Source organism: Macrotis lagotis, chromosome X (genome assembly GCF_037893015.1).
Source record: "Macrotis lagotis isolate mMagLag1 chromosome X, bilby.v1.9.chrom.fasta, whole genome shotgun sequence".
NCBI lineage: Eukaryota > Metazoa > Chordata > Mammalia > Peramelemorphia > Peramelidae > Macrotis > Macrotis lagotis.
Window position 1 is genome coordinate 382,019,133 of NC_133666.1, and position 12,332 is coordinate 382,031,464.

Below are 12,332 nucleotides of genomic sequence, written 5' to 3' on the forward strand. Positions count from 1 at the left end.
TTTGCATCTTCTGGATAGAATTTTTGAAATTTTCTTATTTTTATCAGTGAGGCTACCCAGTCTTAGGGATCTACTTTCCATCCTCTCCCGTCTATTTAAACAACATTGAAATGGAAACTTTTGTTTACAAAATTTGATGCTCATGAGAGTTAATGAATGCTCCCTCTGAAAAGTAAATGGGGTTCTAAATAACCCAACAAGTGATCTTCTCCTTCCTTCTTCTCTGTGGTTTTTTTGCAAGCAACTGTCAATTTGTCAGTCATGTCAAGAGAAATAGAAAAAAGCTGCTGCATTTGTGAGAGTGATAATGACCAGTGTTTCTATTTCCCATTTAAGCAGTATATTTTTATAATGTGGTAGGGAAGTGGCCACTTAGGCAGGGTTAATATTGGCTCTGCTTCCAAACATATTATGTCACAAATTTGATCCATAGTGATTTGATCACTGCCCCTTGGGAACATTTGATCATTTTGACATTAAATCTGCTCCATGTTGTGAATGGATTAGAATGTATATACTTTGTTCATTTTACTAGGAATGATTATTGTCATTCTTTTGGTCACGTACACTAAAAAGTAGCTGGATGGAATATAGGATGGAGTGCTTGTTCTGGAGTCAGGTAGACTCAGGTTCAAAACTTGTCTCACACACTAGCTGTTGGACCTTGGTCAAGAACCTTAACCTCTGTCTCAACTGTTGTTGCTGTTGTTGTTATTGTTGTTGAGTTATTTCAGTAGTGCCTGACTTTCATGATCTCATTTGTGTTTCTTGGAAAAAATTCTGGAGTTGTATGCCATTTCCTTCTCTGGTCCATTTAATAGATGAAAAATTGAGGCAAATATAACTAATTGTCTTTCCTAAGGCCACCCAGGTAGTAAATGTTGAAGAACAGATTTGAACTCAAAGAAATAAGCCTTCATGATTCCAAGTCCAGTGTTCTATGTACTGTATCACTTAGCTGCCTAACAATCAAAAAATTAATGGTTTATATCATTCCCCATTCTCTGATTACATATGAATACAAGCATTATAGTAGGAACAGTAATAGGAACAATTCATATTCCTATAACATGTTATAGTTTACAAAATACTTCTATGTACATATATATATTTATATATCACCATACATGCATATATGTTGAATTTTACAATATTATGGATGTCTTTTATGGAACTTTATTCCCTTTTAATTCTTCAATATGCAAACAGTTGCATCAAATTTGATTCAATGTTTAAATTTGCTTGACATTAAACATGATTGTATACTTCAGTTGTCTCTGTGTAGATTATTTCAAAAATGGAAGTGATTTCAAAATTAAACAGGTTTAAGTATTCAGTCAATTTATTCGATCTGCATTTTAGAGGCTTCTGTGTAGAAATTATAATTACTCCTTGCTGTTCATAATTTCTTAGTAATTTACTTAAAGGTGTTTTAAGTTGGTAGAATCTCATTTCAAGAAGTCAGGTTTTTGAAGGAGTCATGTAGGCTTCTGGGCTCTATAGAGGTTGTGTTGTTTGTTTTTATTTTAATAATGACCATACTTTATTATATTTGACAGATATGTGAGGACATGGGCTCAAAAGAGAAGCAGATTTACCACAGTAAAAAGAGAACTGGAATCAGAGAGCCTGGGTTCGCATCTCAACTCTGATGCTTCCTAGGCATGGTCATAGGCAAGTCACTTGCAAACATCACTGCTTAAGCTATTAAACAACTCCAAATTCGACAGTCATTTGTATGCAAGCAAAATGTTCCCAGATATCTGAAGGATAACATATGCTAAATTGTCTTTCATACTTGACACAATAAATACAACACTCACTAAAACAAATTTTTATATGACATATTTTCTTCATCTAAAAATGAAACTGTCTGATTAGTATATCTCTAAAATCCTTCCATCTAGAAATTCATGATATACTATTAACTCTTTTTTTCAAATAGCATTATCAGAAATACAGAAGTGAAGTAGCATGTAGTTGTTGTGAGTTAAGGTTGTATGAGCTATGAAGTTAAATTCTTTTCTTTTTTTTGTGGATAAATGGGATGAAATGACTTGCCCAAGATTACACAACTAGTAAGCATCTAGTGTCTGAGGAGAAATTTGTTAAGATCCTAAAATCCCCCTGTCTCAAGGGCTGGTACTCTATCCACAATACCACCTAGTTGCTGCCTATGAAGTTGAGGTCTGTATAGAAATATAAATTATAGAATTTCCAGTTTAGGACTTCATCAAATTCCTCATTACTAGAGTTGTACATTAAATAATGAAAAACAAAACAATACATTTCTTTCCTCATTTTAACGACTTGATTAAATAAAATTCTATTTTATACATAATAGCCATGATTAATAATAAAATAAGATGTTTAGTTTGTGTTTTGAAAAGGAATGGCTTATTCAGATTTGAAGATTGACTACTGTCCATGCACAATAATTTTTATCATTTCATAGTTTTATTAATATAGATCTGTAAGCACCATTGAGAAAAATCACAAATTATTATATGACAACTGCATAGCTTCCAAAATGTTCCCAGGAAGGATAACATATACTAAATTATATTTGATATTTGACAATTAAATAAAAATATTCTTTGGAAAAATTTTCAAGTGACACATTTAAACAGTAAGCTAACCCCAGACAAACCATTAAAGTTCAGTAATAAAGCAAATTATCTAACCAGAGTAAAACATATTTAACAAATAGGCCAATGAAAATACTAGATATCATAGAATTTATCATAAAATCTATGTTCATATTTGTATCTACTCCATTTTAGTAATGCCTAGTTTGAAAATTAAGGAATTTTAAAATTCATTATCCAGTGTCAGTATTGAATCTCTGACATCAGTTTGAAACTCAGTGTTTCACTGTTGCTCTTTAGATAAATATTGAAAGTCAAAATAGTGAATCCTCTTGCCTTCAGTATTTCAAATTCAGGTGCTCTGGAATACTCTATCTAGCATTAAGAAGAAAATAGGCTATATCTAAGTCCCAAAACTGATAATTTTGATGTTTAAAACCTATCTAAGGAGAAAAGGGACAGCAAGACCTAAATTACTCTATGATGTTTCAAACACAAATTTGTATTCCTGCCACAAGTTTTGAAATGCCAGTTCTTTATATGGTTATTTTTCATAACAATAAATTATATACATACATAAATATGCATCTATGTGTGTATATAAGATTATACATGTTACATATTGGAAACCGAAGAAGAAAAAGTTTATAGGGAAATATATAATGAAAAATATAGGAGAAAATAAATATATATGTGTTTGTGTATGTGTGTATGTATTATCATTTTCTTCTTCTTTTTCTCCCAAATCAATACATTTAGCTTCTGATGAGCTATTGTTAGCTTGTCATTTCACACTGCCAACTGCAAGTCTGGCAGGCCATGACCCCATTTCCAGTAGGAGAATGCCACCTGGGTTAGTATAACAGCCACACGGCAATAGAGAATCTTTCACTAAAAGCTGGACCACAGACCTAAACCAGCTGGGTAATTATGTGATAATTTCAATAATCTGAATTAAAGCTTTCTTCAATTAGCATCACGCAACCAGAAGTTCTACATTATTTTAGAAAGTAGCATACTGTATTTTGACTTCCAGGTCTTAAAAATATATGCATTACAAATATTGCTCAATGGCATAATTGGTATCAATTTCCTTTCTCCACAAACAGCTTACTCTGATGTTCATGGTGACTTGGTCAAGACCCTCATATATAGAAGTCAGAAAAGCTTTGATAGCAAACCTATCAGCAGATGATTTCTGGTGCCCATGGGCCAACCCAGCTAAGTATGGAGAAGTGCATCCCCAGAAGGGTAACCACAGATTTCCTAATCAAGCAGTGATTATCTCTTTAAAGGAAAAAGATCATTTTCTTCTGTTTTGCATACTCAACAGTATTTATCACTCTGTTAATCACATAGTAATTGACAAGTAACTGCTACTTGGATTATTTTTGCACCTATTCAGTAAATGATTGATGAAATAAATCAATCATTAAGCATTTATAATGTCTTCTATGCTAGGCCCTGGAAATTCAAAGATAAAAGTGACACAATATTTGCTCTTTAATAACTTATAGTCAATCAGATATCCTGAGCTGACTTTCTCCATCTTATTTTCCTCTATTTCATCTCCAATAGTGAGACATATTGCATAAAGCATAGAGTCAGGAAGATCTATGTTTAAATCCTTCCTCTGTACCCACTAACCATGATAACATGGGCGAATCACTTATTCTCCCTTTTTTCTCAGAGAAATCACTGAGATAGATCTACTAGTAAATAGATGGTTGAGAATATGCACATCATGGATGTTTTGACTTGTCTCCTTTCTCTTATTTCTTGCCAAATCACAACTAGTAGTACTAGGGTCTAAGTACAGCCTATGACTCCATTCTTCTTCCTTAAGTAAGTTCCAGAACTTGGCTTACTGGTGCTCCTGAGGGGTTTTTGCCTGTCAGTATCACTCCTTTGATTAAGTGGAGTCTGCCCACCTACCTGCCAAGAGAGAACACGGGGAAAATAGCACCCAATCCCTTTTTAAAAAAACATAAGCACTCTAAAGAAATAACGCATTTAAGTAAATCAAAAAAGTTAGGATTATCAAAGTAGTATGGAGAAATATGGAAAGAATGTTGAACTAGGAGTCAGAGGAACTAGGTTTTGAATCCTTGCTCTACCATTTATTATTTGTGTGATCTTAATTATTATTAATATCAATAGTAATTACTAGCATTTAAATAAGACTTTAAGGTTTGGAGAGTGCTTGACTTATATTTGACCTCACCAACCTGTGAGGTAGGTGCTAACATTATCCCTAATTTACAAATGAGCAAATTGAGGCAGACAGCAATTAAAAGATTTTCCAGGTTCATACAGCCAGCAATGTAACTTCTCTAGGTCTCTAATTTTCAGTCAATCAGTTAATAGACATTTATTAAGCACTTACTATATGGTAAACACTATGCTAAAGACTGAGGAGATGAAAAAAGGCAAGAGACAATCCTTGTCCTCAAGGAGGTAGCTATCTATTTTTTTTATTTTTCATAAATAAGATAATGTTTGTCCTTCATTTTTGAAGAAGACCATGACATCAGGGAGGTGTTGCCATGCCAAGCACATGAATTGTATTTGAGTGAGGGGTGCTGCACCAGCCTCACTTTCTCCTCTAAGGCCATCTGGGTCCAGTGGCCAGATATGAATCAGAATGCCTGGAGATGGTCCTGGATACAGGGCAATCAGAATTTAGTATCTTTCCCAAGTTCATGCAGATAGTAAGTAGCAAGTGTATGAGGATTGATGCAAAATCTCATCCTCCTGAATCCAAGACCAGTGCTCTATCCACTGCAGATGAGAATATTTGACTATATTAATGTTTATGTTTACAAAGTGATGATCCTCTTAATTTTTGAACTATCTGTTCCAATCTTCTGACCCATATATCCATTGGGGATGTAGATATTTCTTGTACTTCTTCCTCTAGCTCACAACCTTTCTAAAACTCAGCAAACTATTTTCAGAGATACTGTAGCCATGCAAAATTAGTCACCTGATAGGGAGCTATAGTATCTCACAATTGGCTAGATAGGTCCTTTAAAAGGAACTATAAAAGATGCTTTTTTAGTTCTATAGTAATCACCAATTAATGATGCTTTTCTGCCCCCAGAATCACCTCCATGCCAAACTTCAGAAGAGGACTCTAGGGGAAAATATGCAAATATACAAAGGAACATTTTCAAGTCATAATATATCTCAATGAATTATAGTTCTGTATACACATTTAAAGGGAATTAGTTCTTCTTTTTCTTCCTGTGTTCTTGAAATCAGTTAATCAAATCCTATCTGAATGAGATGCTAAGTTAAATTCTAGTTTCTTCTCTGATAGAGATGCCCTTCATCAAGGCTCAAGGTGAGTCAGTGTTCTTCAGTCTGCCATCCACTCCTTACTGCTCTAAAAATGCTTTCCCCAAAATAGTCCAAGGTTCTCCAAACTACAGTAACTATCACCTCTTTGAGTGCCCCTGCAGATCAAGAAAAAAGCTTAAGGCCACCACCTTCAATCAGCCTAGACTTACTTGTATTTAACCTGCAGGATTATTGTCTTTCATAGGATAAGAGATTCACAAATTTAGATCTTGAGGGAATCTTTGAGATGATCTTGTCTGACTTTGATATTACAGATGAGAGAACTGAGACCTAGAGAAATTACAGAAGGTGACACGGATAGTATAATTAGATCTCCAACCCAGGTTCACTCAAATCCCAGTACTATTTCTATTATACCACATTATCTGTACCCTATATTCCTACATTTAAAAAAATGCTCCTTCCCTGTCTTCCAAAATTTCTCCTTCAACCTCAGTCCTCTTTCTCTGAACTAACATTTGCTTTCTTTTTTTCTTAGAGATCCCAGTGACTCTGATCATTGAATCATAAAATAAGATCAAAGAATTTAGAGTTAGTAAGGAAAGTTGTTTTACAGATAAGGAAACTAAAGCCCCTAGAACTTAAATTATTTTCCCTACTTCACCTAAGCTGCAAGTGATAAAAGTTTGATTTGCAACCAGGCTACTTTTAATTCTACCACATCTTTGCGTGGGATATATATCATAGATATAGATGAGATACAGTTAGAGATAGAGATAGAGATAGAGATAGAGATAGAGATAGAGATAGAGATAGAGATAGAGACAGAGACAGAGACAGAGACAGAGATCCAGAGGCAGAGGCAGAGGCAGAGGCAGAGGCAGATTAGATAGATATAGATGATATAGATATAGATATAGATATAGATATAGATATAGATATAGATATAGATATAGGTATAGGTATAGGTATAGGTATAGGTATAGGTATAGGTATAGGTATAGGTATAGGTATAGGTATAGGTATAGGTATAGGTAATAAGTATAGGTATAGATTAGATAGATATAGATATAGATATAGATATAGATATAGATATAGATATAGATATAGATATAGATATAGATATAGATGATATAGATATAGACATAGATAAAATATCTGAGTATTCTTGGAACATATATTTGGAACTGGTAAGGATTCAGAGACAATTCAGTCCAATTGCTCATTTGAAAATTGAAGAAACTGTTGCTTAAGAAATTTAAAAGACTTGCCCAAGGTCATAAAAATAGTAACAAAAGCAGATTTAAATCCAAGTCCAGAGAGACAATGCACTTTTCATGATGCAAGTCTGTTTTCAGTTAAGTTGGTTGCTCCTCCAACTCCTCTAAAACTATCCCCCTCCCTTAGTTTTTTTTAAAGGTTATATGAACTGATACTGTAAACCTAGGCTTCTTCTGAACTTACTATTTCCATGCTTCTCCCAAGCTCTGGGTGATCTCTCAGCAGACTAACTTCTTTTTCTTATATTGTTTTTGATAATGGATAATGTTTCAGCGCAGAGATGAGATAAAAGATATCCATTTGGGACCAATAAATAATAGATACCTAGCTTGGGCAGTTGTCCTGGCCTTCACCAAAATGCATGTTCCAATCACTGTTCTCAAATTGCTGTTCATTCTCCTCTCCCTCCTAATCTGTTTGCACATACACATACCTCCTACAAGCATTCACCAGTTTATATAATAAATAATGATCTAACAAATATCTATCTTTTTTTCTGTATTAAGTCAAAGTAATGCAGACTGGAAGTTGGAAACCATCTTATAATTTAATGCTGCATTAGTCTGGGATCTGCTTCAAAGGGTGGCAGGGAGAAAGTCACAGTTTTGGAATCATTTGGCATGAAAAGAATATGAGTAGAGTTTTTATTGAATAGATAAAAGGATATTATTTGGGGCAGCTAGGTGGCTCAGTGGATAGAGCACTGGCCCTGGAGTCAGGAATACCTGAGTTCAAATCTGACCTCAGACACTTAATAATTACCTAGCTCTGTAGCCTTGGGCAAGCCACTTAACCACATTTGCCTTGCAAAAAAACCTTAAAAAGAAGGATATAATTTAAGGATAGAAAATTTTGTTTTCTAGTATCAAAAGTAATTTGTGAAAAACTCCTGTTAGAACTCTGAATATGCTACTGACTACTTATCTGACCTTGGACAAGTCATTTAACCTGCTTCAATTCAGTTTCATTATCTGTAAAATGATGATGCTGTATTAAATGACTTCTCATAATCTTACCAGATTGAATTACTATTATCCTATCATCGTAAGCATGTAAATTGCACTGTTGGTGGTGGGAAATAGAAGTGTTTTTAAAATCAATATTTGGTAAACAGCTCACTTATATTTTTAGTGCTATTCCCAAATTATGCCATCTTTTAAGCAGCACTTCCCATTATAATATATTTGAAAAATGTATTAAATCTTTATTAGACTTTTTATATGAAATAGGAAAATAATGTATTCAGAAGAAAATTTATATTCTTACTGACTAAAGAATAAGAATCTGGAAATATTCATTAATATGCATGGGAGAGTATAAGAGCACTAAAATTGAGAAGAAGAAGACTGGATTTTAGGCCTGAATTTTCAACTATATGGGTGACCTTAATCAAATCAATTCATCTCCCTGAAATCCAATTTCATAAAATGGAGAGATTGTACTCTATAGTTTCTAAAGTTTCTTCCAGCTCTAACTTTCTAAAACTCTTATTTTATTTATATTTCCAATGACCAGTATATTTCTTTGCATTCCCAGTAAGACCAAGGTCAGAGATTGGAGATGCAAAAAAGACAGCATAGCTCAGCTCTGTTCCCTGGTTGCTGACTGTACCCCACACTCCAGTCAGCAGTCCTGCAGGTGCTTGCAGTTGGTCATGAGCAAGATAGAATAAATGGCTCAGCACAAATCCAGCACTACAACACGTGGACAGCTCAATATGTACATACTTCTGACATCTGGCTAGGGATGTCATTTTCAATGAGAAGCATAGTATTTATTGATGACTATATTTTTAAAAATCAGTTTTATGTAAAAGTGATCTTGGAACCAGAAAGAAAAAAAGCACGATCATACTTTAATCCCATCTCCTTTAAAGATATTTTACAATCTACATAGAGAAAAATTTAAGTCAAGTGTTGTTACATCATTACTAGGCTAAAGTCACTGAAAATCCTTCTGGCATTCCAAATGCTAACACTTCTGTCAGAGCCCACAGGCTAAAAATGGGTTTGGAGGAAATGCAAGATATTTAATGGCATACATAGCAAGTCCCAAAGATGTTCATTATGTGAGATTAAAGATTAACTTCTGAGTCTATTGGGAATTGAGTCCCTGCTTTCATTTAGTTTGTGAATTTTCTGTCATGGGTATGTTTATTTTTTTAGTTCCTGACCATTATAGTTCACTGGAGATGAATTTTTGACATAGAGAGCTTTAGTCTCTTTCTGTTTAACATAAAGAATGATTTTATATTTTATATATATATATATATATAATATATATATTATATATATATATATATATATATATATTAAGTGTTTATGACTGCAAAAGGAAAAAGAACAGAGATGATTTTCTGCACTGTGGATTTACCTTGCTTATTTTAATCTGAAGTAGACTGTAGTCCTCAAGACCGGGATGTGCCTGACCACATGAAGTATGTGAAAGAATTCTTCTTGATTATTATTTGCTATAATAATGATTCTGCCACCACTCCATACCATATAGACCACTTGGTGATTTGGTAGCATAAATAAATCAAAGAACAATTAATTTTTGTTTTGTCATACATAGGGATAAAATCTTTCCCTGATGTAGCAATCAATACACTTGATTTTCTAAGATTCCATTATAGACTTATGTAGACTACATGTCAAGCAGTAGCCATATGCAACTTATTACACAAGGATTCATGGGACAAAAGCAGGACCTAGGCTAGTTTTACTACTGCAGAACTCAGTCTGAATATGAAAACATGACTTCTATAATCACTTAGTTTCATTCTCTGTTAAAGTGTATAAATTACCACAATGACATTGTATTGTATTACCCACCCAGATTCTTTATGTATGTATAATAATGATGATAATTGTTCCAAAAAGTCCTACCTCACCAATATAAATATTGAAATAGCTATCACAGCTGACAGAAGTATCAAGATTTTTTTTCTTTCTACTCTAGTCTGAGGAAAAGTTTTGAACTTTTCAAATTGCTGGACAATCAGGAAAGTAGCAATAGTAGAAAAATATTTCTTATTGTAGTTGAGCTTTTTATTCTCAATGGCCAATTCTTATTTTCCCCCCCTCTGAGGCAATTACAGGTAAATGATTTGCTTAGGGTCACATAACTGGTAATATTAAGTGCCTGAGATGGACTTTGAAATGAAGTCCTTCTAATTCCAGAGTCATTGCTCTATCTACTGTATCACCTACCTACCTCTCCAATTATCTTTTGCTTAAATTTTTTGTTTCAAAGATCCATCAAGAGCCTTTGATTATGCAATGCCTTCAACAATAGACAGTCACATGTGCCTTGAAGAGCTGAACCTAGGACCATTTTTATTGACCAAAGTGGATGTTATACTTCTTTGGAAGTATCCCAGTCAGAATACATGTGTAAACAGAGCAACCCAGAGTAAGTGCTCTGACCATAGCAAATTGGATGATTGCTTTGTTTATTGTTATGTTCCTAAGAACAGACTTCAAAAACTACAATGGCAAAAGTGACTTCTTAAGAAAAACCTCTTGAAAAACCTATGGAAAGATACAGGAAAATGACATCAATATCTGATTGGTTCATGCAGCTAAAATGCACCCCCTATTATCTAATTATTGGCAGTAAAAAAGAAATATGAAGATCAGAATCTGGAAAACAAAAGCATATCAGTAAATTCTTATACCCCACCAACAATTTAAATCAAGCCAAAAGTTCAAGGTAATAATAGGACCTAGATCACACAAAAAATTCAAACAAATGAACAATAATAACAAATTTAAATATATACAATTAAAGCTCAAGGAACAAAGAAATTGCAGGATAGAACAGATCACCTAAAGAAAAATAGAAAACTTTTGTCTCTATGATCAAAATAAGTTCAATACCTTGAGAGTACAAGTTGGAGCAAATGTGAAATTTATAGCTTTTGAGTCATTCATTTAATGAACAAAGAGATAATTCATTCAAAAGAAATTAAGAAAACTCTAGAATCTCTACAAAACGAAAATTCATCCCCAGTTGATAAATGGTCAAAGTGTATTAATAGATAGTTTTCAAATGAAGAAATAAAAGGCATGGAAAATCATAAGAAAAAATGCTCCAAATCATTATTGATTAGAGAAATTCAAATTAAAATAATAATGAGGTAGCACCTCATACCTATCAGATTGGCCAAGATGAGAAAAAGGGAAAATGATAAATGTTGGAGAGGTTTTGGGAAGATTGGGACACTGATGCATTGCTGATGGAGTTTGAATGGATACAACCTTTCTAGAGAGCAATATGGAACTGTGCCCCAAAAGCAATAAAACTGTTTTACCTAGCAATTCCAATTCTAGTTTTATATGCAGAAGAAATTATTAAAAAGAAGGGAAAAGTCCTACATGTTCCAAAATATACATAGCAGCTCTTTTTGTAGTGGCAAAGAATTAGAAATTGAGGGGATGCCCATCAATTGGGGAATGGCTAAACAAGTTATGGCATTATGGAAAATTATTGTTGTTCTATAAGAAAACCATAAATGGTCAGACTCTAGAGAAGCATAAAATGACTTACAGGATCTGATGCTGAATGAAGAGAGTAGAACAAAGAGAACAATGAGAACAAAGAGAACATTAATAACAACAGTCTTGATGGAAGCAGCTCTTCTCAGCAGTTCAGTGAGCTAGGCTAACTGTATTAGACCTGCTAAGGACAATATGTAGGAAGAAAATCAAAACAAAACAAAACACACAAAAAAGCCCCAAACCTTCAGAATCTTATAAATTTTATAAAAGCTTATAAAAATTATTTGTTATGTATCTCTTTCCCTTAATCCTAATTTCTCATAATTAAAATAAGTAATCTGTAAACATGGTTATCAAAAATATGCATGTACAATGCTAACCTGACTTTGCCACTGAAGGGAGGAAGGTGGGAAGGGAGAGTGAAAGAAAATTTTGTAACCTAAAAATATACATATTCATATGGATGAAAACAAACAAACAAATATATATATATATATATATATATATATAAATGAGTGATTATGGATTACAAGTCAGAGGAAAAAGGAGTAAACAGGGGTGATGTCAACTAAAAACAAGGAAATGGCAAAATGCTCCAATTTCTTTGCTAAAAAACTCCAAATGGGATCACAAAGAGTCAGACATATCTGAAAAAAAT

At 33.5% G+C, this 12,332-nt stretch overlaps 1 protein-coding gene across 1 annotated transcript in view; it reads left to right on the forward strand.

Moving 5' to 3' along the window:
- The window catches only part of CDH20 (cadherin 20), a 300,334-nt gene that overhangs the window by 75,289 nt on the left and 212,713 nt on the right, over nucleotides 1–12,332 (forward strand). The gene's annotated exons all lie outside the window — the stretch shown is intronic.